Genomic DNA, 27,977 nt, shown 5'->3' on the forward strand with positions numbered 1-27,977 from the left:
ATATATATATATATATATATATATATATATATATATATATATATCCATTTGATTTTCACACCAGCAAGTAATGCACGCAAGCACATGGCAAATGCCAATTGTAACCTGGGTTTAAAATAAATTTCATTTTCCATTGAAAATTCAAATGTACGATAGCAGATACCATGCAATCAAAATTCAATGGATATTGTCTTTATAAATTTATCCAACTAAAAAACCATACGCAATTTATATAACTAATAAATTTTTATTGTTGCTTTATACGGCTATCTGTATGTAAAGGATATGTTGTTATTATATATTTTTATTGTTATTATAAGAACCTCAGGATTTTATTAGGGCGCGAAGAACCTGCTGGTGAACCTGCGTGAACTTTGCCAACAGATCTCAGTAGACGAAGCAAGAGGAAGGTAAGAGGAAGGTAAGAGCCGTTACGCTCGGTTTACGTCTTTCCCTCTCCCATTATCGAGTAACTTCCGGTCCCGTGGCATCTCGTACTGATGCATACAAAATAAATACTCATGACCGTACAGTATAAGTGCGCATATGTATACAGAATAGAGAGCTAATAGCAAAGATACCTAACGGTGCACTTTGCCTACACTATTCGTCTATTCGTATTTTAATATCTCCAAGTTAAGTCCAAGACCCACACGATTGAGTTTCACGCTGCACTGCCTCGAGCTAAAACTTTCACCTACCCATCGATAATATTTCACGTTGTCATAAAATAATCATTTTTTTTTTTTATTTATAATATAATAAAATGATAATAATAATTTAGTATAAAAAAATAAAAAGAGAGAGGTCAACATCGCGTGGTTACGACTCGTATTTAGTACACGATTATGAGTCTAGGAGATTGCGGGCACGGATCTCGTAAAATAAAGTAAAAAAAATAAAAAAATAAAGTCGCCGCTCTTAGAGACTCGGGCGTAGATAAAGCTGCCGGTATACTCGTTAGTTTAGCGGAAGCCCGCGTAATGTCGGGGAATAAGGTGAGTCTGCTCGGTCTACTCGTATGGAAGCTCAGGTAGAAAAAAAAAATCGAGCAGAGGAAGAGGGCACGGATGGGAAAAAATAATAAATAAAAAAGTAAACGAACGTGGGGATAAAGAATAGAAGGTGCATGGGACTAAATAATTTCTGGGCGCCTCGGGGTCGAAGCTCTCTCTGACTTTTCTCAAGAAGAAATCTTGCGGTAAGGGCAAGGGAATAAAAGAAGCTTTGAAAAATCATGAATGGTGTAGGCGATTTTGCTCTACCCTACTCACTCTTTATCTCCCTCCCCCTTCTGCTATTCTACTTGTACTTTTACACAAACTATGACCTCACCAACTTGTGATTGTTAAAATATTTATTAACTCAGTTGAATGACTCTCTGTTACTCTCTGTTACTCTTTCTCAAGCTCTCTATTGTCATCTTCATAAATAATACTTCCATTTATTTATCCTACATTCTGCTTATTTTTCCTGCTTTATCAAATGTACGGAAATGAGGAAAAAATAACATTTTCCACTATAACAATAGGAAATAGCTTAGAGGGATAAAAAAATATCAAAAAATCTCTCGAAATATTTTCTTTTAATCTGACGAAAATAAATCACAAATTCAAAAGTTTCGCGTATCTGCAGCCAACTTATTGACATTGACCAGTAGATTATTCAATTTAATACGTTTTAAAAAATTACTAAGGGAGGGTGGGGCAGAGCGGCCCCCTGAGCTGATTATTACTTTTTGTCTTTCAACCATCGAATCACTTTACTTTTGTCCTATTCCGAACAAATTTATGGACATTTTGCCGAAATTCCGAAAAATAAAATTTTTTCCTATACCATCATAGGAATAGTTCCTATAATTATAGGAATGTTTCCCATAATTATAGGAATAGTTCCTATAATTATGGGAATGATACCCATAACACTATAGGAATGATTCCTATAATTATAGGAATGGTTCCTATAATTTATAGGAATACTTTCTATAATATTATAGGAATCATTCCTATAGTGTTATGGGTATCATTCCCATAATTATAGGAACTATTCCCATAATGCAATTGGAATGGTTCCTATACCATTATGGGAATCATTCCCATAATATTATGGGAATAGTTCCCATACTATTATAGGAACCATTCCTATAATATTATGGGAATGGTTCCCATATTATTATGAAAAAATTATTTTAAAGAAGTGTGGTAATCACTTCTACAATACACAGAAATATTATTAAACATAAAAACAAAAATTCAAACATTGAAAAAAAAAATCGTATTTGGCAAAAAAACATTAAAATTTTTAACAAGAATTTTTTGTCAGCACAAAAGATTCAAGATAATTCAAATTTTGGGAAATTTCTACACTATTGTGCACAAAAAAAATTTTATGATATTATAGGGATGGTTCCCATAACATTATGGGAATAGTTCCCATAATATTAAAGGAATAGTTCCTATACCAATATGGGAACCATTCCCATAATGTTATGGGAACCATTCCCATAATGGTATGGGAACTATTCTTATACTATTATGGGAATGGTTCCCATAATATATGGGAACCATCCCTATAGTAGTATAGGTACTATTCCCATACCATTATGGGAATCATTCCCATAATGCATAGCAAAACTTCCCATAATTTTCTTTCCGTGTAGGGGTAAAAATGCGCAAACATATCGGACTTATAGTAATTAATAAAAAAAAAAAAAATTTTTTTTTGATCAAAATTTCAGAGGGGCCGCTCTGCCCCACCCTCCCCTATCTTTTAAAAATATCACTAATTTGATATTTATTTTACAGATTTACGGGAAAACTCTGATCAATTACGTTTTTCTTTCTTGCTTTTTTTTTTTGCCGTTTACTTGGTGCAATATATATTTCATTTTTCCTCTTACGATAATAGAGTCTGTTGCTTTAGAGAAAACGTGCTATAGAGCAATAGCGTCTTGCAGTAAAGACTGCATATATGTTGAGAGAAAATAATGCAAGAGTGAAAGAGTGAAAGAGAACACAACAGAGCGTCACTCTCAAAGTCTCGAGGGCTTTTTACAAATTTATTCATAACCCGTCCGGTGTGGTCGGCTTTATGGTAGCAAGCGGTAAATGCAGCTAGTGGGAAAATCTTGAAGCTGTCGAAAGAATCAACGCCCTGCACATAAGAATCGACCTCATAAAATATTTAATAAAGTTATTACAGTGCCATGGTACGTTAATAAAAAAAAAAAAAGAAAAAAGTATAAAAAGTTGAGCGAAAGCTTTATAAAACAAAATACATGCATAAAATATATCTGATAATCTATATTGTTAAGAGAATAAGGAAAATTTTGTTCCCGCCATATCTACATGATAAAACCAGTTAATGTTATTAAATTTGGTATCGATAAAAAGGCATTGACTTGAATTTGTGCCAAATTTCGAGATAAATAAATTTATTTAAATTATTCGAATCACATTTAAATTACGCGGGAAAAAAAGACGACCGTATTCATTTTCTTTAAATAAATAAATATTATAATCATTGTCACTGAATATGACTGAATATATATGATTTTGATATATGTAATTAAAAGCAAATAAAAAAAATTTAGTCTATGCTGTCTTTTATGATAATAAAAATTCAAAAAATTAATTTGGTGTCAGTGAAAAAAAATATATTAGACAATTAATAAAAAAAAATTTGACTGTGTAGATTTATTTTTCAAGAACCCCATGATTATACAATCATCAAAATCAATAAGTTTCCGAGTTAATGATGAAATTGGTCTCATTAAATTTCAATTATCAATAGAAATAAGCAAAAGATTCTAGAGTTGATTTTACAGTAGACCCGAGTCAAAAAACAAATTCGGATTTAAGTCTCGAAATTCTCAATGAGGTTTTTGAGGATCAATTTGGAATTTGAAGATTGACAACAGTATAGAAAGTTATCCTAGTTTAGTCCTCAAAGTAGTAGTTACGAGCAATTTTACCACTTTGAGGACCAAACTGGAATAACATACTTTGGATTAGAGCCTCAAAATACTCAAAACATACAGGAATAATTTTATCACCATTTGAACCTCAAGTCTCATTCGACGTATTCTCTCCCCTCCCTTTTCTATCTGAAATTTTTAAAAATCCGAAATAAAACTCTTCATTCGTTGAAAATTTCGAGGTCTTGAATTATTCGCATTTAGACCTCATAGTTCTCATTGAGGATTTTTAGTACTAAAGTAGAGTTACTTTCTGGGCGGCAAATAAAATATCAAAGGAATTCAAGCTTTTGAGGACTAAACTAGAATTTGTTTTTTGACTCAGGGAGATTTTAATAAGCAGTTAATTTCAAATCATATTTTATAAATTTGGCACCAATATTTGGGCAGTCACATAGTAAGTTGCTCGTATTCTTCAATCAAAAGTTAGTAAGAGAGCTTTTAATTTTAATCGGTATTCTATTCGTTTATCTTTTCGCTAGAAAAACATTTGGATTGCTACGGATAAATAAACTGGCATCCAGTTGTTTGTAAAACGGGAGTGCAAAGTCTCGCACGCTATTGCACGTTCGTATACTCTGCACAACTATACCATTGTATATATTTATATATATAAATATATATAGAATTACGATAGAAACGGACCTGTAATTCCGTACACTCTGTACACTAGTGACTAGACAGGCTAGTTTATTACCCACGTGGCAATGGTTCACTTCGCATCGCCTTGGTCTGTACAACACAACTATTTTAAAACTCTTTTATTTATTTCATTCTCACTATATATTTCTTTCTTCATTTATTCCTTTCGTATACACACACATGTACCATATAAACTGTAAAACTCGTAGTTTGGTAGCAGTTGTGGTAGCGGTTATTTTTGCCCTCTCGCCAAAACACTTGACTTAAAAATCTTAAAGGCTTCCCAATGACTCGACGCCTTTTTCGAGTACCACAAAAATACGATGTGCAGAATAAAAGCTCACTGGCCGCGATTATTTAAACGCGAGGTATAAAACGTTAAATAAATCTGCGGATACATCAAAATTTATAAAATAAATATTTTCTTTAGCAATAAAATCTGAATATTTATATACGACCCGTAAAAATACGTCGCCTACGCAATTTATTTACATTAAAAAATAAAAATATTATTTTAATTAAAACATATATATATATATATTTTATATGAATTATATCAAGTGATTTACATCGTTTATAAACTGTATAAATATTTAAACATTCTATAATTTTGAAATTCATTTAAATGAAAATCAATATTTATATATATTGAGAATATAGAGAAATTCATATTTATATTTAATTAAATCTACGTGATATATAGATACCCACATAAATATTAAATATAACTTTTAAAGTATAATACATAACTAAAAGTCACGCTACGAGGATTTTAATGTTTTTTTTTTTGTTTAAATAAAATATAAAAAAGTTAATTTGATGAAAAATAATTCCAACAAATTACTCGAGATGATATTGTACAGAAGTGAAGATAAAAATAAAAAATAAATAAAAGTAAAGTGAAGTAAAAAGGAGTATTACATTGGACACTACTGTCAAGAATGCGATTGCCGCAGAGTAAAAGCTCAGAGTCGTCGTCAGGAAAAGCTTTTCAGTTTTTCCAAGATAGTAGTGCGCAAACGACCAAGAAGACGACAACCCAAAGAAGAGCTAGGATATTTGAGTACACAAGCTAAAAAAATATATAAAAAATAAAGAAAGATCAGCAGCAGTAACAGAAAGCAGAAGCAAAAGCATCACCGAGTTCCGAGTCGCTTCACGTTTGCAGTTCATTGGCGTCGGCCACGTACGTTTTCACGTTTTCACGTTTTCTGCTGGTGCTCTTCTGTACACTAGGAATAGTAGGATAGTACAGTTGCTCGTTCCTTCGGCAAGTATCCCCTGCACACGACTCGTTTGTTTCTAGAATTCCAACGGGGTAGCACGCGATCAAGAGTCAGAGGGTGAGTGCTTGTCTTTTTCTTCATTTTTTTTATTTTATATTATTTATTTTACTTCTTCTTCTCCTTCTTCTTCTTACTCTTACTATTCTCGGTGGTCGCGGTCTGCGAATAAAAGAGATCTTTCGTACCGGGGCTCTTTCGCACCAACGACAGCGTAACTGGATTTCTTGGTATAATAACGGGAGCGTCGTGCCCAGCACGGAAAAGACAGCCATCAAATAGGGAAAAAATAAATGAGATGAAAGAAAACAAAATTTGGAAAATCCAAAAGTGCACGCCTCGAACGCTCATGTTATGTTTTTTTTAAAAGTTAAATTTCGAATAAAATTGAATATCCCGCTCTTTTCCCATAGAAATTTCCATGGTAAATATACGGTAATAAAAGTAAAAAAAAAAATAAATAAGGAGAACATTCCTAATGAAAAATGGCGGCAGTGTGTGTTTGTTTACATGTAAGATTGCCGGTTTTAACCGTAATGATTTATTTTTAAAAAAACGAGAAGGCCTACAGTAGTGATTTTCGAAAGGAACCTTCTTTGCTTATTTCTGAAGATTTTGAAAAAAAAATTAAGTAGTTTCGTCAAATCGTTCTCGAGATATCCGTACCACGCCATTTTTTTGAACCACAGACTAATGGACGTCCACGATAAATTTTTTTTAATGAACTTTTTTTTATATTAATACATATTAGACAAATTAAAAAAAGTATCAAGATTATTCATTAGTGTTTCAGCTTTATATTGATGTGTTTTTCATAATGTGTAAGAGTAATAGAAAAAAAATATATGCACTTTAATGAGTGGAAATCGTGTGACCTTGACAGGTTGGTTATAAAGCACAACCTCTCCGCTTCGCTTTCGAGGCGTGCAATAACCGAGTATAAAAAAGAGGATGATAAAAATGTCCTTAGGACAATCAAGTGTGATGTGTGTGAGTAAAGCCAATAGCTAAATAAAAGAAACAACATTTCACATTGGCCCAAAGTCTATTTAAATTTGTAACGCAAGATCGAACCTCATAACCTACCCGGTGGATCGTTAAGTCTCAGAACAATTTCCGGTCACGAATTTCATAGTCCCGTTTTGTTCTCTTTCACCTAAACACTTTTCTTGCACTCGTGAAATAACTTTTTATTTCAATCCGACTCTTTTACTCTATTTTAAACTCATTTTTATCACTATTGTTATTATTATCATTATTTTATTTATTTTTTTGCAATACCCCTTTTGCAAATCCGCAGATTGCAAGAACCAAGTGAGCGGCTGTCAAACAATCAAACAGGAAATGAACCAAAGGAGGATTGATTTTTATAACGCAAATAAAATAAAAAAAAAATTATCGAATATTAAATTTATCAAAATATATTTATATAAATAGTAGTAATAAATTTATTGACACATGTGCACACTGACAGCTCAAATATATTTGGTATTAAAAAAAAAATTAGTGACATGTCGATGATATCTAAACAAGCTTTTACTTTAATACAAATCAGGTGACATAAAATCGATGAATAATTACTACGAGTGATATATATTATTCATAGACATATACACATATATCTGACACGTATGCGTCAAGAGTCGTTGTCCTCGCGTTTTATTGGTATTTGCACTTATCCGGGCAATTATAAAACTGATCGAACAGCTCTCGTGTCATTAAATATACAATACAAGACCGGATATAAATGTCCCTAGGGATCTAATAAAGAAATCCATGAATTTCAACTTTAAATTAAATGATATCTTGAAAATAATTAATGATCACTTCAAAACTGTTCCATTAATTCCGCATGAATTTTTAAAATAAAAATGAATTCAAACTTTCACAAATATTTAATTTATTAAAATAAACCCAGCTAAGTATAATATATATATAAATGTATATAAATAATAGGGTGGGTTGAAAAAAAACTTTTTTTTTGTTTTTCTTAGCATGGGGGTAGAATTTGTAGCTTATAAAAAAAAAATTTTTCAAGAAAAAAAAAATTTTTTTACTCAACATTTTGAGATGGCCCACTCGTTTTTTAAATAAATAATTGATTAAAGGGGTAGTTCCAACGAAAAAAAAAATTTTTTGTCCAAAATCGTGGAAAACATCTAATAATTGTCGAATGTGATTTTTTTTTACTTCACTTTAATTTTAATTCAAAAGAAAATGCTTTTCATTTTTTGATTTTTTACTTAAATTACAAAAATAATAGGAAAAAAATTTTTTCAACTTCTGACTTTCAATTAGCTTTCAAGGGGACACCCTACAGATTCTAGAACACCATGTAATTTTTTTCGTTGGGACTACCCCGTTTGATCAATTATTTATTTTAAAAACGAGTGGGCCACCTCAAAATGTTGAGTAAAAAAATTTTTTTTTTCTTGAAAAATTTTTTTTTTTATAACGTATACAGAAAAAAAGGATTTCTTGGCGCAAAAAATTTTTTCTTGTTCTAAGAAAATTTTTACTTGACCCAAGAAATTTTTTGTATTATGAAGTGAAAACAAAACTTTTCTTGGGGTAAGAAAAAATTTTCTCGGATCAAGAAAAAAATCTTTTAGGCGAGAAAAAAATTCTTGAGCCAAGAAAAATTTTTGTCTTCAATTTATAATTCAAAATATTTCTTGCGCCAAGAAATTCTTTTTTTCTGTGTACAAATTCTACCCCCATGCTAAGAAAAACAAAAAAAAGTTTTTTTTTCAACCCACCCTAATAAATAATACATATAAAATTAACGAAATAAAAGTGTGAATATAATTCATCGAGTTTTATGAGCATATCCAAGTGAGATCTTAAGTTGATTTGATAGGATCACAAGAAGAGAATAAAATATCAGGATAAACAAGAAAATAAAAGTAAGAATAAATTGGATTGGCAATATCTATATTGGAACCGTAGTGCCGGGGCTATCTCGATGTAGAGACACGTATTTCTTTTCCCATATATCCCATATATATGTGTAATACGTAGACTGCTGGGACATGGAACCAGTACGTATCTGGGATATCACTTTGATGACTATATATCGTCATCTCGTATCCGCCCTACCCCTAATACCATGAGGACGATAACTATTCGTTGGCGGGTGGTGAGTTGCGGCATTTATATTCCAGTGGTAGAAACGTTCCAACGCGCTTTGTCATGGCATCAAAGAGACATCACTCAAAGGATGAGTGCAAAGAAAAATCTCAACACGGTCTCTATTATAGAGACCGGCGTGTTGGGCAAAACTCTGAAAGCAAGCCAACGAGCAATTTTTCTTCTTTGCCACTGTCGTATATTACAAACCATACATACTAACAAAAAGACAGACCGTACATTCATATATTCATATATACAATCATCCACCCACTCACCCACACTAATACAGATAGACACACACTCTCACACACAATAAACAACTGTAAAGACTGACTGCACATATAGAATCTTGTGGTGCGCGTTTATATTCTCGAGCATCATTTGCTACACAAGAGAGCAATAACGTAAAGTCGAAAGGTAAAAACGGCGGCGGGACTCTCCCTCCTCTATCTGTTTCTTCCCTTAACAGAGGAGAGCATAGCACTGCATCCACTGCACCAGAGAACACTGGAGAACACAACACACTACACTAACTACTACTCTCAAGTACACTCTCGCCTTTTTTCACCCTCTTTTCCCTTTTGCTTTACTGCAAGCTGTACCCACACCACCAGTATTAAACTACGTGCAGTGGTACAAGTATATACATACTATACTCTGGTGCAGGGTCTGCACCGCGGCATGATTCTCAGCTACACTGGCTGGCTCTCTATCACATCTCACAGGCTCTCCGCATTAAGTGTACGTTCCCATCTAAAGGGAACGACGACAACACGAGAGGGTTGAACGATGTGAAGTGTACTCTCTCTCTACTCTCCCTATATGTCTCTCCCTCTTACTCTATCTTACTTCAACCCAACTTCCTTTGGTAATTCTCGCACCCGTTAATGGAACATCGAGTCTTGGATCTCTTGACTTTGTCGTTTGACGCTGTAGGCAACACGACAGTGGCAACTCCACCATCCGACATCCACCACCACCACCACCATCATCTCTCTTCTCTCTGCTCTCTACTCTGCTCTTACTCATCGACATACATTTAGCATGACAAAATTAACTCAAGACTTTAATTATTTAGTAAAGCTTTTGCAAGCTTCGTTTATAATTATTACGTTACATTTTCTCAGTCAACATATTATTATGACCTCGATTTTTAAAAATAATTTAATTACAATTAAAACAAAAATTGATAATCTGGAGTGTACTCTCTTAAAATGAACCAGTGAAATTTCACTGATTCTCCAGTGAAACTCACTGGTTGAACCAGTGATACGCCAGTATACTACATAAGTATAAACACAATACACGGAAAGAAAATTATGGGAAGTTTTCCTATGCATTATGGGAATGGTTCCCATAATGGTATGGGAACAGTACCTATACTACTATAGGGATGGTTCCCATAATGATATGGGAATGGTTCCCATACCATTATGGGAACCATTCCCATAATATTATGGGGACCATTCCCATATCATTATGGGAACCATTCCCATAATGGTATGGGAACCATTTCAATTGCATTATGGGAATCATTCCCATAATATTATGGGAATAGTTCCCATACTATTATAGGAACCATTCCCATAATATTATGGGAATGGTTCCTATAATTTATGGGAATGGTTCCTATAAATTATAGGAACCATTCCCATAAATTATAGGAATAATTCCCATAATATTATAGAAAGTATTCCTATAAATTATAGGAACCATTCCTATAATTATAGAAACCATTCCTATAGTGTTATGGGTATCATTCCCATAATTATAGGAACTATTCCTATAATTATGGGAATCATTCCTATAATTATAGGAACCGCTCCCATAATTTATGGTCGTAATTCCTATGATGGTATAGGAAAAAATTTCACAAAATTATGGGAACCGCTGCTATAATTTTCTTTCCGTGTAGGTTAGATTAATTTTATTTTATTATAAACGTTTATTTAAAAACAAAGTGAACTAAAAGAGTCTTAATAACAATTATATTTAATTAAAAATTATTTTGTAATAAAATAAATAATATTTATTAGGATTTATAAAAATTTAATTTGTTTCCATTTTCAATGGGCTTTTTATATTGTTTAATTTTAAAATTATGTCATTCATTTTTGAGGTTAGCTCCAAGCTATCGAAATTACTCCAAAGTTATTTATTTTTAAACTCTGTAAAAATTGTGGCATATAATTATTATTGTTATATAAAAGTTATTTAAAATATTACATGAAGATAATCAATAAATATTACTTAATTATTGACATAATAAAACACTTAAATATACTCATGTACAGAATGCTGCTGTACCCGCGGGCTTACATATTTTTAGTTCACTGGTTGAATCAGTGGAATTTCACTGGTTCATTTTAAGAGAGTAGAAGATAAAGAGTGAGAATGAAGACCTTTATGATATTAAATCGAATGGATTAAGTTGCACAGCACTGGCGTACAATAAGGAAGCCAACGAGTGTAAAATATACACCCTCTTTGCTGGCTCTATGATGATGAAAGGGCCCAAGTACACGGTGGAACGTGAAAATGAAGTCTGGAATATGGAAGCACGACACTCCAAGGCTCAGTTTAACCGTACGAGGGATATGCTTTCTGCTGCACTCTATATCTCCCATACATACATATATTCTACATACTCTGGTACTCTGTTCCTACAAACTTTGTCCCCGGAGGTCGGACCCCGGTAATAAAACGACGGGCTAGAAATGCATCCGTAAAAAGGACTTTATCGTCCACGTGAGTACACCGAATCCCGGTACATATGAATAGTAAACTATCTTTTTTTTTCTCGCGACTGTTTAATTTTTTTTTGCTTTCAATTTTCTATCCACTTTAACCTCCCGGGACATATCTCATAACCATTTAATGAGGTTTTAGAATTCTCTAAAATAAAAAAATTTAAATTTAAATTCAAAAAAAAAAACAAAAAAAAAATGAACACTTTGAAAATTTTATCTCGTTAATTTTTTATTACAAATTACTTTTATCGTCGTACTTTGATGATTTTTATTTCCAGATATACAAATTTATATTTCAAAGTACATAAATCTCGAGTAACGGTAAACATAATCAAAGGATATAAATTAAAAATAATGAAAATAATATTTTTTTTATTTATTATAATAAAAAAAATACTGATGTTAAAATCTCTGGAGATAAATTTTGAGGTACAGGAATTATGATTTATCATTTAAACGTCACGACAGAATTTCCCTACGCCAACAACTTTAATTTAAAATAAATCCAAATTTCACATCGTGTACATTTATAGACACGGTATAATTAGTCAATAAATTTTACGAGTACTCGCGAGTACAAGAGGGTGCTCGTGAAATATCCATAGGCAACCATATCACGATTAATCGAGTCATTGAGTTCGCACTAACGAGCACGATGTGGTTATTTATACATATATATTTATATATATCCTTATCAAGTATATTGTCGTCACACAAACAGTATTATACAGTGCGCATAAAATAACATGCAATCGCAGAGTAACTAAAGCCATAGTGTACGAGTTCTAGGTTTGTCTTGATTTCTTCAGTGTTATATATATGTATGAAATATATACCTTCGACCAGTAGAGGACTCTGTATATATACCGATGCACACAGCTTCTGTGGTAAGGAAAAAATAATGGCTGTGTGCTATCGAGAGACCAAGGTACGATAAAAAAAAAAAAGGAAGAAAAAAATAAAGAAAGACGAGAGGTGGTGAACAAAACTAAAGGTGTATATGTATACATATATATATATATATATATAGATATAAGAGAGTAAGAGCTCTAGATATTTGCACGACGGGACTTATGAACGACATAAATTTAGTTTCTTGCTTACGTCCTTACTACTTTTCTTCTCTCACCAGCAGGTCACCGGCTGTATTTCATGCAATTTCTTAACGTTTTGCAAAACCCAATTCGAGACGAATCAAATAAATAAATAAGTATTTATGTATATTGTAGGTAAATAAATGTAGATGATAAACATTATTTATTTTGGGTGAAAATGCTACACTGTAAAAAATCACCGGGGTAAGTCCAAGCGGTGTAGGTGTTAAAATTGGCGGTGTTAAATTTACGCCCGAAAGCGGTGTAAAAATAACGCTGTCACTGGTGTAAATATTCTGTACCGGTGTTAAAAAAAAATCTTCGGTGTTAAAATAACACCGTTGCTGGTGTAAATATTCTAGACCGATGTTAAAATAACGCCGCCGCCGGTGTAGATATTCATTACCGGTGTTAAAATATTTTACTTTGTGAATATTTTGACTTACTCGATCACTATACTAGTTGATAAATGATATTTTTTATTAATTTTCATAGAGAACTGACATTTTTTGTGTTTTATAATCTTTAAAGTTAATACTCCAAGCGGACGCAATTTACCCCGCTTTTACACCGGTATTACTCCACTTTTACACCGGTTACCCCGCTTTTACACCGATATTACTCCGTTTTTACACCGGTTACTCCGTTTTTACACCAATTACTCCGTTTTTACACCGGTTACTCCGTTTTTACACCAATTACTCCGTTTTTACACCGATTACCCCGCTTTTACACCGATATTACTCCGTTTTTACACCGATTACCCCGCTTTTACACCGATATTACTCCGTTTTTACACCAATATTACTCCGTTTTTACACCAATTACTCCGTTTTTACACCAATTACTCCGTTTTTACACCGATTACCCAGCTTCTACACCGATATTACTCCGTTTTTACACCGATTACCCAGCTTTTACGCCGATTTTACTCCGCTTTTACACCAGTTACCCTGATTTAACACCGGTATTTTTAACACCGGTGAATTACTCCTCCTACACCGGTGTAATTTTATTTTAACACCGGGCGGAGTTAAAATGACTCCATTTTTAACACCGCTCTTTTTACAGTGTAAGATATTTTAACGGCATAATTTTATGGATGTGAAATATATATTAAATAGATGTGTTACATGTGGCACACGTTTATGACAACTAATAGCTGAATATTAGAACGCATTGCAGGCCAGTGTTTATATGCACACCCGGACTCTGCCACTGAAATTGCGAACGTCATTTCCTGACCAACTATACCGTTCGACCAATGATTGATGTGCCTGTGTGGCCGGCTTGTTTTGGCGACAAATGTTTTGGTAAACCGTGTACCGAGTGTATCACTCCAACATATATACCTTATATACGATGTTTAACCAATTGCGTCACATATTAAACTCCGCAATTAACTAAAGAGACGTTACATTACCGAGCAAAAAAAATAAAAAAAAAAAAAATCATTTAGAGAAGAAAAATAAATTTAAATGAGTATAATAACTTCAAATCATTGTTATTAATTCATATACATTCATATATGACTTTTTTTTTTTTTATTACGTAAAGTGTTTCACGCTCAATCGATCACACGAGCGTTTAATCTTGGGTCTCAAGGCCCCGAAATTTAAAGCGTCACGATCGAGAGCGAGATGAGATGAAAAAAAAATAATCATAATAATAAATAAATAAATTAAATAAAATATATACATAATGAAAAGACCTTGAGTCAATCGATCACTCGAGAGCCTTAAGAATAAAAATATGGGTACGAGTAAAGTTTTACATTCGAAACGTTTCGAGTTAAAATCTCTCGACTATCACACTTAAAACGAGTATTTTTCTTACTTACACACGTGTGTCTGAATGTAGTATATAAGTATATACGTATATATGTATATAACACCTAAATATACACATCTATGCATGTAGACATAGCAGTGAGTACTCTACCATTAGTTCTTGCAGAGAAGGGCGTTCACTGTAATTTCGCAGCTTATCACGCGAGGGCACACATTGCATCGAGTCAAGACAAACGACGTCTTAGCTTTTCCGTCAGTCGTACATTCTATTCCTTTAAAACCCAAAGGTGCAAAAGAGAGAATAGAATCGCGTATACTATATATGTGTATATGTATATGTATATACATAAAAATACAAGGTTGTTGGATGCCGCGAGGCGTATCGAGAGCACTTTCAATAAATCGCTGGGCAAACTCAACCAACGAACGAGGAGAGTTTTTCTCGAGTAGAGATAACCTGTGAGCATCAAAAGAATAAAACGCGACAAAGGAGCGCAAGAGAAACATCTTAACAGGATTTTACTATCCTCGTTCTATTCTATCTCCCATCGTAGTTTAGTTTGTAAATAACGTATAATAATATGAAGAGATTGGATGGATTGTCATTATATTATCAGGGGCCAAAGGGCCTTAAGTAGGCCACTTTCTCTTTTACACGTAATTTCCATTTCCTCAGTTATTTAAAGGTTCATTATCATTTATCAGTATAATTTTCTAGATATTTAACATTGTAAAATAAAATAGAGAAGAAATATGGGTGTATCTGAAAAAATGTGACAGTAAAAATAAAGCACTCGTAAGATAAGACCATAAATTTTCCGTACTCTCAAGGCAATATCGCAGCGTCTTAGATGCTGGTATTTACTCGAGAATCCTGGGAATTCGTGCGAACGTGCCTGACAAAGGGACTTGGAACATTATCGAATGAGCTAGAGGGCGCCACCCGTGATGCACCACCATGCATAGTCGAAGACGTACAAGAAGACGGACAAGTTTTGAATAATATCTAAGAATGTGAAAAGAAACTAAAAGAAACGACATATAGAACCACCGATCTACCTGTTATTTTATTGCCGTGCTGGCCACCCTCGTCTATATACAGGTCTTTTATTTTCTCAATACTCGCTAAGATTCAGTCTCTAAAATGCTAATGGTTATTCACTGCTGCAGTACATGTTTATTATTTGACAATATATATCTACATACTTATTCAGTACTGAATATATTTAAAGGCCAAATATCCATGCGTACGCACGTTCTCACAGTATTAAATTGTCCGCTAGTCAGGTCACCTCATGAATCACAATTCAATCCTAGAATATATTTGACTAATGTACTTAAAAAAAACCTTTTTTTTTTGCTGGATTTTAATTTACAACATGACAAGTGAAAGCACCAGCACCAGCATCAGCATCAGCAGCTCAAGCAAAAGTAGCAGCACCAAAGAGTAGTCTGGTCTACGTAGTTGTAGTTGTAGTTGTAGTTGAGTATGAGGATGTTATGCCCGGCGGGTTTACTGCATAACGAAGCAAGGAATTATAAGCTTGACATAGCTCCAAGGCTTTTCGCACCTGTTGGAATGCCCACTGCCACAGGACCAGGGTAAACTTTGGTCACACACTCTTGTATTGCAATAACCTTCACCATAACGCACGCACAGGTGATAAATAGATCTACTCTCAGCTCTCTACTTTATTCAACATCCTTATATACCTTTATACACTTGTCGTATTCATATGTATATACATCTCATATGTATTTAACATTTATATTTATATTTGTATTTACTACTTGAGAAACTATTTGCTGAAGCAGTAACTGTAACTTAAAATTATATTTATCGTACATTAATAACAGCCACAGTAAATAAATATAAAATCTCTTATAGTGAAAAGAAACCGAGCAAGTAATTTCAATCTTGTGTTTTTTTTTTTCTTTCTTTATTATTATTTATTCCTCATCTTATTTTTACTGATGCACAAGCTCAGAACGGAGTAGAGCTGAGCAGAGCAGAGAGAAATTGGAAGACAAAGAACCATGTTAATGGAGGTTGAGTACGGAGATAACAAAAAATAGACGAAAAAAGGGTAAAAAATAAAAAAATTATGGCGTGGAAATGAAAAGAAAAAGTAGAAAAGTAATAAAAGAAGAGTACACGCAAGGCAATGGGTGGGGAGTGAGAAGGACAAACGCCTGAGGCATCATCGGATAAAGAACGAACTGTAGAGTGGAGACTGAGAGATTTCTCGAGTTGACTATACTCAGCCGACCACGTTGGCCGTTTCTTATTCCGCAGGTAATGGGCTTGGCCGCGGCTTATTCTCTCTCTTTCTCTCATTCTCTGTTACTGACTCTTTCCACGGTATCTTTAATCCCCGGTCCCTCAGCTCTTTCTTACTCTCGCGTGCTCTCGCGTGCTCTCGCGCTTCTGTAGCTCACTCTTTAAGCTACTCTTTACTGCAGCACTTGCAGTGCTCCGCCTTCTAGTCATTCTCACACATATATACACATATGTAGACCAGACTTTGCTGCACATATCCTATCAAAGTCAGTTCCTACGCAGAAGCCAGTTCCTTGATACACACCGACTAGTTTTTATTCTTATTCATGTACACTGCAGCAAGTAATCCGATGGCGTCGGTGTCTGGCTTGTACTGTGGATGGAGATCAGGTTGAACTGAGGCTGAGAAGCTCTGCTAATATAAAGGGTTTCAAGGCGAGCCAAGTAAAGCCAGAACCAAACATCCGTAGTGGGGGATCGACAAGACTAATAAATAAAAATAAAAATATATAATAAAATCAAGACGAAGAAAATGGATAATCGTGATCAGGGCCACAAGAGGTTACATCTCGACACGTACAATCCAAGTTACGAGAGCATAATCTTTTTTTCAACTTCTTGCCAAGTTCGCCAGCCCACGACTTTTACGCTCGTATATTTGTATACGCTCATATATATCTACATGCATATCCACAGCGATTTAAATCCTCTATATCTGCTCTATGGGCTGCTATACTTTCCATTCCCTCTTCCCTCCCATCCCATCTCATCTCAACCCAACTCTACTTTACTGAAAACCAAAACTATTCATACATTGGAGACTGGAGACTGTAGAATCTGTAGTAGTGTAGTTTAGTGTAGTAAATGTCTGTCTTTTTTTATCCATATGTATGTATCTGGTACATAGTATGGCTCTTGAGCAAAAGTCATGCTTATTTTAGGCTTCATTGCCTTTTCTGTTTTGTTTTGGTTTAGTCATTCCCCTTTTGCTTGTTTCTTTGAGTTTCGTTGTACACATGATGGTTTTGTTCTTACATTACATTTAAGTACAGTCTATAGTGCAAAGAATACTGCTATGCAGAGTACTATACAGTCCGCAGAATGTACTGTGCGTATATACCCTCATATACATATACACGTATCCTATATATAAAAGAGAAAAGTTTATTCTAGAGAAACGCACCAGAACACTGGGACAAAATTAAATTCTCCAAGTACTACACTTTGGAAATATAAACGCAAGATAAAATTGAGGAGCAAAACTAAATTTATTTTACTACTCCATATACATAAATATACGTCCACACATATTCATTTTCTATTTCCCTTTTTACGTGTACGTACGACAGGTTTTATAAAGTTTTCGAGTAATATAAGTTGAAAGAGTTGATAAAACGATTGAATTTAAATCTATTGATGGTTTTTTTTTTTCTTTTTTACTTTTTTTTTCGATTTATTTTTTGATAGCCGGCAGAATTGAAATGTCAATTTGTCACTAACGAAGACAAAGTGAAAATACATTGTATCAGTGCACCAAAAAAAAAAAAAAATATATATATAAACTGTACAGGAAAATAAAAAAAAAAAAAGAAACAAATAATAATACGGCAATAACAGTTATTAAGAGCTTTAAGCCGTAATACGTGTTTGTGGTTGAGGTGAAAAAATAATAAAAAATGCATGTTATTTCATCGCGTCGATTTTGTATAGTCTCTGGTACATTCAAAGCCGGTAAAAAAAAATAATAACCGTATACATGGTCGAGTGAAACGAGGTAAAAGCATGGTTAAGGGATACAGTAAAAAAGAAAAAAAAAGGATATATGTATAGTGGGTCCTAAAAAAAGTAGCGGGAGTATAACTGGCGATTGCCTTGGCCTGTTATCGCACCACCCTTTTTTCCAACACTTTTACACATCCATATATGTATACATGTATATACACTTTTACTCATAGCTGCTCCCGGCACAGCTATAACGAAATATGTTTTTCCCGGTTTTTCATCCCCAGGGAGGCAATGGCGCGTTTTCAATGGACCGATTCACGCCTGCAAACATCTCATCGTTTCCTACACCCCGTTAACGATAGCCTCGCTCTCTTGCGCTCTCTCCCTGTTGCCTTAATTCTCTCTATTTTTCTCTATCCCTTTATCTCTCGACACTTTAGCAGTTAATGCCAAGAGAAATAAGCCGATAGTAGAACTAAATGCGCACCTTTATGGATATAACTACCGCGCGAATGAGTCTAGTGTGCCGCAACTTCCGCGTCAGTCGATATTATATTCCCACGCGGTTATTTCACAGTAATGCGATCGCCTTTTTATTTATCTGTTCTTTTATAACAACAACAACCATAATAATAATTATTATTATTATATTTTTTAACAAAAAATAAATAATTAACTTTACGGAAATGAATGAATTAAATGGATTTGATTAAAGTTTGAAATAGTAGTGAGTACTGAGTTTTACACACGATAATGTTAGTAGTAAAAGTAGTAGTACGACGTACTTAAAGAAATCGGTAACCGAGGATCTACTTCAAGGTATATCTATGTATATATTAAGAATCGATCGAATGGAATAGAATAATACAAGTTAAGTAAAATCGTGACTTGAGGGGAGCGAGGTCGGGTCAAAGTGACTCTGGCGTGTGGTATCGCGCGCGCGGCCACAGTTTATCGTGACACAGAGACCGAGAAGCGAATGTAATTCTATGACTATTGCTCTGTCATTATCGGTGGAATAGTCATTAAACTGAATAGTAAACTATTTAACTATATGTATTGCATATAAATGCATTCATAAATATATGCAAGTATATACAGATAGACCGGAGAATAACTCAATGCTTTGTCCTCTCTTTTCTGCAATGGTACTGGTGTGTCCGCCAACGCAGCGCTATTACATTACATTTAGTGTATATACAGATATATATTTAGTACCCAATACAAGAATATATAAAGACACGCGGGATTAATATTACATTGCATTACCGGGCAATGACGATCAAACTTATGCGGATTTTGTATACTGTACAATCTGCAAACTCGGTACAGTTTGTCGGTGAAAGCGCGGGCAATTTGAACGTCGTGAGACGAAATATTTATTGGTTATTACGGTAGTAGGTCGAGTAATACACAAGGCGAGAGGAAAATTAACTAGATTTCTATCCTAATAATTTTATGTGAAAGTACTAACTATTTTTATTATCTTTATGACTATTTTTTAACAGCTTTTTTACCAAAGTTTTTTACAACTTGTACACAGATATTTTTATTTCATTTAATATACAGGTTTAATCTCCGGATTTTATTAGATTTTAGCGTCTGTGGGGGAGAAATTGAGCGGGAGAATAGCGTAAAGTAAGCTGTAATTCCGAAATGCGAGAAACTTGGCAGTAGCTAGTAGATGTACTGGTAGCCAACCATGGGTAGTAGAGATACACTCCAGAGATGTTCACTAGAGACTACTATTCTGGTAGTATATAGCATAGACAGACACCGGCTCTACTAGCTAACTTTGAAAACGACTTTGCTTACCGCCGTTAGCTGCTGGTCGACCTACAGTGCCGTTTAAAATGGAAATTGTCGGCGGATTGAGAGTAAGAGATAGAGAAATTTCATGTGCTGATATAACTGAGAGCAGCTCAAAATTCGCTGACCATCAAATTAACTAACTTCTATTCTACTGCCGAATAAATTACAATCTCTATCTTTGCCTTCCTCTACTATAATTATTATTATTATTATTATTATTTTTATCATTATTATGTAGTGCAAGTGGATAAATATTATATCACTGTAAAAAGAGCGGTGTTAAAAATCGACGCGTTTTAACTCCGCCCGGTGTAAGAATGAAATTACACCGGTGTAGGAGGAGTAATACACCGGTGTTAAAAATACCGGTGTCAAATCGGGGTAACCAGTGTAAAAGCGGAGTAAAAGCGGAGTGAAAGCGGGGTAACAGGTGTAAAAGTGGAGTAATGTCGGTATGAAAGCGGGGTAATCGGTGTAAAAGTGGAGTAATACGGGTGTAAAAGCGGGGTAACACGTGTAAAAGCGGAGAAACACCGGTGTAAAAGCGGGGTAACAGGTGTAAAAGTGGAGTAATGTCGGTTTAAAAGCGGGGTAAATTGCGTCCGCTTGGAGTATTAACTTTAAAGATTATAAAACACAAAAAATGTCAATACTTTATGAAAATTAATAAAAGATATCATTTATTGACAAGTATACACTGTAAAGAGAGCGGTGTTAAAAATGGACTCATTTTAAATCCGCCCGGTGTTAAAATAAAATTACACCGGTGTTAAATCGGGGTAACCGGTGTAAAAGCGGAGTAAAATCGGTGTAAAGGCGGGGTAACCGGTGTAAAAACGGAGTAACATCGGTGTAAAAGCGGGATAACCGGTGTAAAAGTAGGGTAAACTGCGTCCCTTTGGAGTATTAACTTTAAAGATTATACAACACAAAAAATGTCAGTTCTTTATGAAAATTAATAAAGAATATCATTTATTAACAAGTATAGTGATCGAGTAAGTAAAAATATTCACAAAGTAAAATATTTTAACACTGGTAAAGGATATCTACACCAGCGGCGGCGTTATTTTAACACCGGTCTAGAATATTTACACCGGTGGCGGCGTTATTTTAACACCGGTACAGAATATTTACACCGGTGACGGCGTTATTTTCACACCGCTTTCAGGGGTAAATTTAACACCGATAATTTTAACACCTACACCGTTTGGACTTACCCCGGTGATTTTTTACAGTGTAGTGATCGAGTAAGTAAAAATATTCACAAAGTAAAATATTTTAACACCGGTACAGAATATTTACACCAGTGACGGCGTTATTTTTACACCGCTTTCGGGGGTAAATTTAACACCGATAATTTTAACACCTACACCGCTTGGACTTACCCCGGTGATTTTTTATAGTGATCAAGTGTTGTTAAATTATTGAAAAAATGTCTTAATGCTTTTGTGTATGACTTGTTTTACAAAACAAACTCAATTATTCTGCTGACAATTAATCGATGAATTTTCAAGAGGGGAAAGAAAAAAAAGGAGACAAAAAAAAAACCTGATTCACTTTTCATCAGTGTACTTGCCCGAAGACCAATCTCACGAGACTCTTGAGATAAAGGACGTTGAGGTAACGAAGAGTAGAAGGAAAAAACTTGGAAATTGATTGGAGGAACGCCATCTAACTCCCGATCGTTGTTCCATTCCTATATCTATATATATACAATCCTTTGGTTTTTTTGCTTTTAGATACTCTTTACTCTGTATATATATGTATACATGTGTATAGTGCACAGTAGTGTAGCAACTTGCTTACTATAAGACAGTTAAAGTAAAATTTCACACGATTGCCAATTACTTAAAAGCGAAAAGCAATTCCACAGTGCCACAGTTAAGAACGAGAAAGATTTTCTGGGGCACCTACAAACCACCGGAATGAATTTTTAAGAAATTCTAAATCCTCATTTTCCACTGCACTGTTACTGCTATTTTGTCTTGGTTTATACTCTTTTATTTTTATCATTATTATTCTTCATTATATAAAATGCCCGGCTTTTAATCCTGATTAAACTAATTAAAATTTATATATGAATATTATAAAATTATTTATAATATATTTCAGTACCTCAGCGATAAATAATTTAAACCAAAATGGTTAAATTTTTATTTTACCCATTTTTCGCTCATAAAAATTTATATGAAATTTTAAATGAGTCTCCTGATTAAGGATTTTGAATAATATGTGCCTCGATAAAGGAAAGAAATTATTCAATCGTTATTAAAAATTAATATCATTAAATTTAGCGAAAAATAATTGGCTCGAAATGAAAATTTTACCAAATTTTAAATCGGGATTCCGAGAAGCCGTCAAAAATTATGAATATTTTGTGTTCATAACTAAATTGTAACACTTCGATTGTAATTATTCATCGCCTATAAACTCAGGATAATTATAACGATATATATATATATATATATAAAGAGGTCAATTTCTTAATTAAAATTTCTACAAATAATTAAAAGTTCAAATTTATGACTGTTATTTATTTTCGACTTATCGATCGTACAAAAATAAATAATCAGTTGAAGGGATTTATAAATAACTTTACTGCAAAAAATAAAATCGATTGACAAGGGATAAAATATCTGAAATAATAAATAAATAAATAAAATCAAGTCCAGCTCAGTCTCGTGTAGTCGTTTGACGTCGTCGCCGTAGTTACGTCTAAAGTCGTAATCTACCGAGAGATATATCAAATGACATACATTAAATGCAATAATTTAACGGCATTGATAAGACGGGGTAGTTTACTTTTACGAGATAAGCTTCGCGTAAAAGACATACTACAAACCTACACTCAACTTTAATATATAAACACATACTATATACTTTTATAGTTTAGTTGGTATTTGTCGTGTAATGTTGTGATGATTAACGACGTGACAGAAACATTGTTAAATACAAGAGACATCAACGAGTCAACCGGCAGCATCACCACCACCACCACCACCATCTACACAAGTAATTTGTTTATCTAAAATCTCTGTCGTGTTTTTTACTCAAGCAAGTTCCTTTAAATTTCACAATTTCCAGATAGAAAATAATAATTGTGATAACAACAGTGATGATAATAATATAATATCAAGTTTATATCTTAGATTGCCAAAATTAAAGTTCCGGTCTCGTGAGTGTGCTTCACTTAACGAATTAAATCCCACTGTAAGAGATCATCAGAGCAAAGCAGAGAAGTGAACTGGAGTATAGAGAGAAAGAGAGAGAGAAAATGAAATCTACACTTAGCAAGAGTAAGAGTCGGCAGATCTCTCGAGCGCTAATGGTGATTAAACCGTACAATTTACGGCCTCCGGTATTTCATGCAAAGGATAGGAAGATGACTTTGGTAATCAAGGTATAAAGTCGCCAGAGCAGGAGTTGCACTGGAGTAGTCTAGTCTAGACTTTACACCGCAGCGCAATGTAGCTGAATTAAAGCAGTATCAGCAGCACCACCAGCAGTATCAGTATACCGGTGCTAGCTAGCAAGTAGCAAAGGTAGCAATTTAAGTCGGGAGCCAAACTACCGAGAGACTAATGTAAAACATATAAACCCTAGAAAACCCATAAAATCAAAAGACAATTCGGGTTGGTGATACACACAACATCCTTAGAAATAGTCACGTCATCGATTTCACTGGCGTATTACGCCCTGCTATCCTATCCTAGATACTCTATCTAACATACCCGATTCTTCCCACGCCCACTGATAGAGTCACGCATCCAAGTCAAGACCCGCAACACCCAAGACCAAGACGTCAGCAGGCGTTTCAGACGTTTATTGCCTTTTTCGCTATACATCACCATCTTGCCGCCACTGGTACTGGTGCTGGTACTGCTGTACATCGTCAACTGTAGTGGTAGTTTAAACGCAGAAATTCCATCCCAAGAGACTTTAAGCAAGACAAGATCCAACCATCAAGGATTCAACTGCAACCTATATAGACATAGTGAACATAGTACCAGCTTTTGTTGAATACAGAGTATGAGAGACGTGCTGTGGCATAATTTTCGCTATAACTTTTCCGAGGTGGATCAAAATCGAGCCCGTGAGACTCTGTCTTGTTTCTTTATCCTTCTTCTTCTTCTTCTTATGCTATATTTATACCCTTTTGTTTTATTTAAACAGAATTAACTCGACAAACTTTAGGACGTCAGACTGCTAAATTGCAACAGCGATTCTATAAAAAGTGACATCAGCTTTTGTTGGCTGCTGCTGATGCTATTAGTGGATCATCATCATCATCATCATCATTACCATCATCACCGTCATTGCCTTGATCGTCATTATTGCACCAGCACTACCACCAGCACATCAGAGACAGTAGTCAGTTTGCGCAACAGTAATTTTAAAATGCCAACGACGTGAGTACAACTCTGAGGTTTGACGCAGAGTAAATTATTGCAATGTGATTAATCACCTTGTGTATTAAAACCACTAATGTTAAGAACGCTTATTGCAACCAAGTAGGATATTGGAGCAGACAAAAAATAACTGGCTCATATGGTGGTAGTGGTAATGGTAGTGTTGGTCATAATGGAGGTGGTAATGCTAAGAGGGGGTTAATAGGGGAAAGGATAGGCTCCTATTACCTTTGTTTCGAGCTACTTGAACCGCTCAATTGTAATATAATGGGGTATCCGAGGGAACTCGGTATAACGTTCATATATATATAAGTAAATGTACATATGAGTACACAAGCATACATAAACTCCCGCCTGTCAGAGCTCTTAATCACACAAGGGAGTATGGCGATTGCTTACGAGCAGCTGTCACGTTCAGGTGGATAAAAAAAATAATAAAATATATATATGTTTAGGCATATAGTATTAACGCTAAGTAAAAATTATAATAAAAAACCGTTGTACGTCTCTTTAAATACATAGCCTGATATTTACTAGACATTTTGTGTACATAATTTAAATGTGTCATTTTTAAACCATTATGGAATGCAAATAATTATCCAGCGGTCATATTTCCCGTGTAAAATGAATTGCGTTCGCGTGCAAGTTGATATCTAAAGTATAATAATATCACCGTCACGATACTGTGTCCATTAATATATGAATATGTATCACGTTTAATAAAGTATATTTACAGGTACGCATCTATACTCTAACCAACAACATCAACAGCATCGCCCGTACCAATGGGACTTATCTCAGTGTAGGTCCCCGGGCCCCGAGAATTAACCCCCACTCTGATCGAGAACTCGCAACAGCAGCAACAACACCAGCACTACCTTTCCTTCGTACCGGGGACCGGGTTTACTAGGAGCTCCTGAAACCGGTTTTAAACTCTACTCTGCTACCTCTGCTACAAAAGTACACTCTTTATTACACATACTATACATAATATGTATACTACAATATACAATATAATTCTTTACACACAACGCACACAACAAATACTACGATACTGTACGGTATCCTCGAGCAGACCGACCAGACTACTACGGGAATGGACGGATTAACTTTAAACACGACTGGAAAGCAACTTTAAATGATTATTTATGTAATTGGTCGCTGTTGGGCCTCCGAGATGTTTCTTCATTTATTCTCTTTTCTCTTATTATATTTTCCACCGCCGTCATCATCATCATCATCCTTATTATTATCATCAACAGAAGTAGCAGCAGCAGTTGAAGAAGTAGAAGTATAAGCAGCATAACCAGAGCCAAAGGAAGCTAAGTAACACGAGCAACAAACTTGGTCCTTGAACCTAAAAAAAACGGTGCTCACGCGTGAGAACACGATCCAACGATGCGGATAATCCTTAACGTCTACGTTTGCTGGTGGGTTTCGTGTGTTCTTGACCCGCCAGAATCTCTCAACCGTGTTAATAAATATATATAGGACTACGAAAAGAAATAAAAACCAGCTATAGTTTGACAAGTAAACGACAGTAAAAAGTCCAAAAATTTTTCTGCTCCAAAAGCGTATCAAAGGCAAGTAGATGTTTATGTGTAATATATAAATTTCCATATATATACATAAATAAATAGAGTAGTGTATATATATATAAGCTATATAAGCTAACATAAACGAAAAATATCACGTGATATCGGGACTCTAAACTCTAAAACTGCTGGCTTATAACGGTCGTAAAAAAAGTTTTTTTTTATCCGTTCGCTCGAACGACGTTCACTCTTGGTCTTGGTCTCTCGGACTACTCGTAAAACAAGACCAGTACTGCTGCAGACTACAGACTACAGGGATAAATGAAGAAACGTATTTTACACTCAATACACGTATTAAATTTAAAAAGGGAGGACTTATTCACCGTGGGACTATAAAATAAAATGTAAAATAAAAATAAAATAAGAGAAAACTTACCGAAAATGATCCCCGAAGTTGGTAAGCTAATCAACCAGGTCGATCACCCCCGTGTGTATTATAATAAGCGTTCACCAGAGCCACCACGCGACTGTTTCCGAAGAAACGCCTTTACTCGGGGCTCGTCGTCGCGCCAACATCGGCCACTGAACGTTCTCACAAACTTTAAACTTTTTACAACAAACCGAGTATTCACAACAATGAAATATTTATAACAACAACAATCACTAAATACTAAACTCTGTCAGCAGTAATAAACAATTATTATTATTATTATTATTATATCAAACTGTACTTGGCACGATCCGAACACTCAAACTCCAAAACACCCCCGGCCTTAAATTAAATTCGGAACAAAGAGATTACGAGTTAAAAATAATAATAATAAAAGTATAAAACAAAAATAAAAACAACTGACAAGACAACTCCAACTGAGTAAAACAACCGGTCACACTTGTAGCTGCAGGCACGCGTTTCACTTTTTTTTTTATTTTTAAATTTTAAATTTTAAACTTGCTCTCTATTTTTAAATAAATTATTTGTCAACGTCTCTTGCGCTTACTTAAGCTGCCAGACTTTAGTAATTAGTTAAAAACTTTGTTTACACCCAATTAAGACGTTCAGTCTCCAGTGGTGTCCTTAAGACAACTATTTTTTGTGTACTGTCGGGCTCACCGCCGCTAAAACGAAAACACTCCGTATGGAAACAACACGCGCGGCGGTCAAGTCGCAACTGAGGACCGCGATATAGAGATAGACCAGTCGCGCTCGGAGCGTCGTTACCCCCTCCCGTACTTTATGGTAACCTACTCCCTCTCCGAAGCTCTACGTCGTCGTCGTCGTCGTCCACAGCGTGCGTTCTATGTCGTCTCTTTAGACTCAACAGAGTATAGAATGTATATATTATTTTTTTTTATTTTTTTTCTCTGATGTTGTCTTACTTATACTCGAACCCACTCTTTCTTGAGTCTTGAGTATGAGGGTCTTGAGCACAACCAACACAACAGTCCCGTACTCGTACTATAGACTAATGGAACCGGTGAACCGGCGACTGGAGGGAGGGGGTCTGATTGTATTGCCTGCGGTCCCAACATCGGGGACTTATTCCCCAC

General features: G+C 34.6%; 1 protein-coding gene across 2 annotated transcripts in view; it reads right to left on the reverse strand.

The window, feature by feature from the left end:
• LOC130664265 (semaphorin-1A-like) overlaps positions 1-27,612 on the reverse strand; it is a 110,834-nt gene extending 83,222 nt beyond the window's left edge. Inside the window, exon 1 of one of the 2 annotated variants that reach the window (XM_057464142.1) lies at positions 26,866-27,612. The gene's annotated coding sequence lies outside the window, so the exon portion shown is untranslated. The remainder of the gene's footprint in view (positions 1-26,865) is intronic. The other variant, XM_057464141.1, reaches the window with a different exon arrangement.
• Between the last annotated feature and the right edge of the window lie 365 nt (positions 27,613-27,977).

The sequence above is a fragment of the Microplitis mediator genome, chromosome 2 (assembly GCF_029852145.1).
Source record: "Microplitis mediator isolate UGA2020A chromosome 2, iyMicMedi2.1, whole genome shotgun sequence".
Classification (NCBI taxonomy): Eukaryota; Metazoa; Arthropoda; class Insecta; order Hymenoptera; family Braconidae; genus Microplitis; species Microplitis mediator.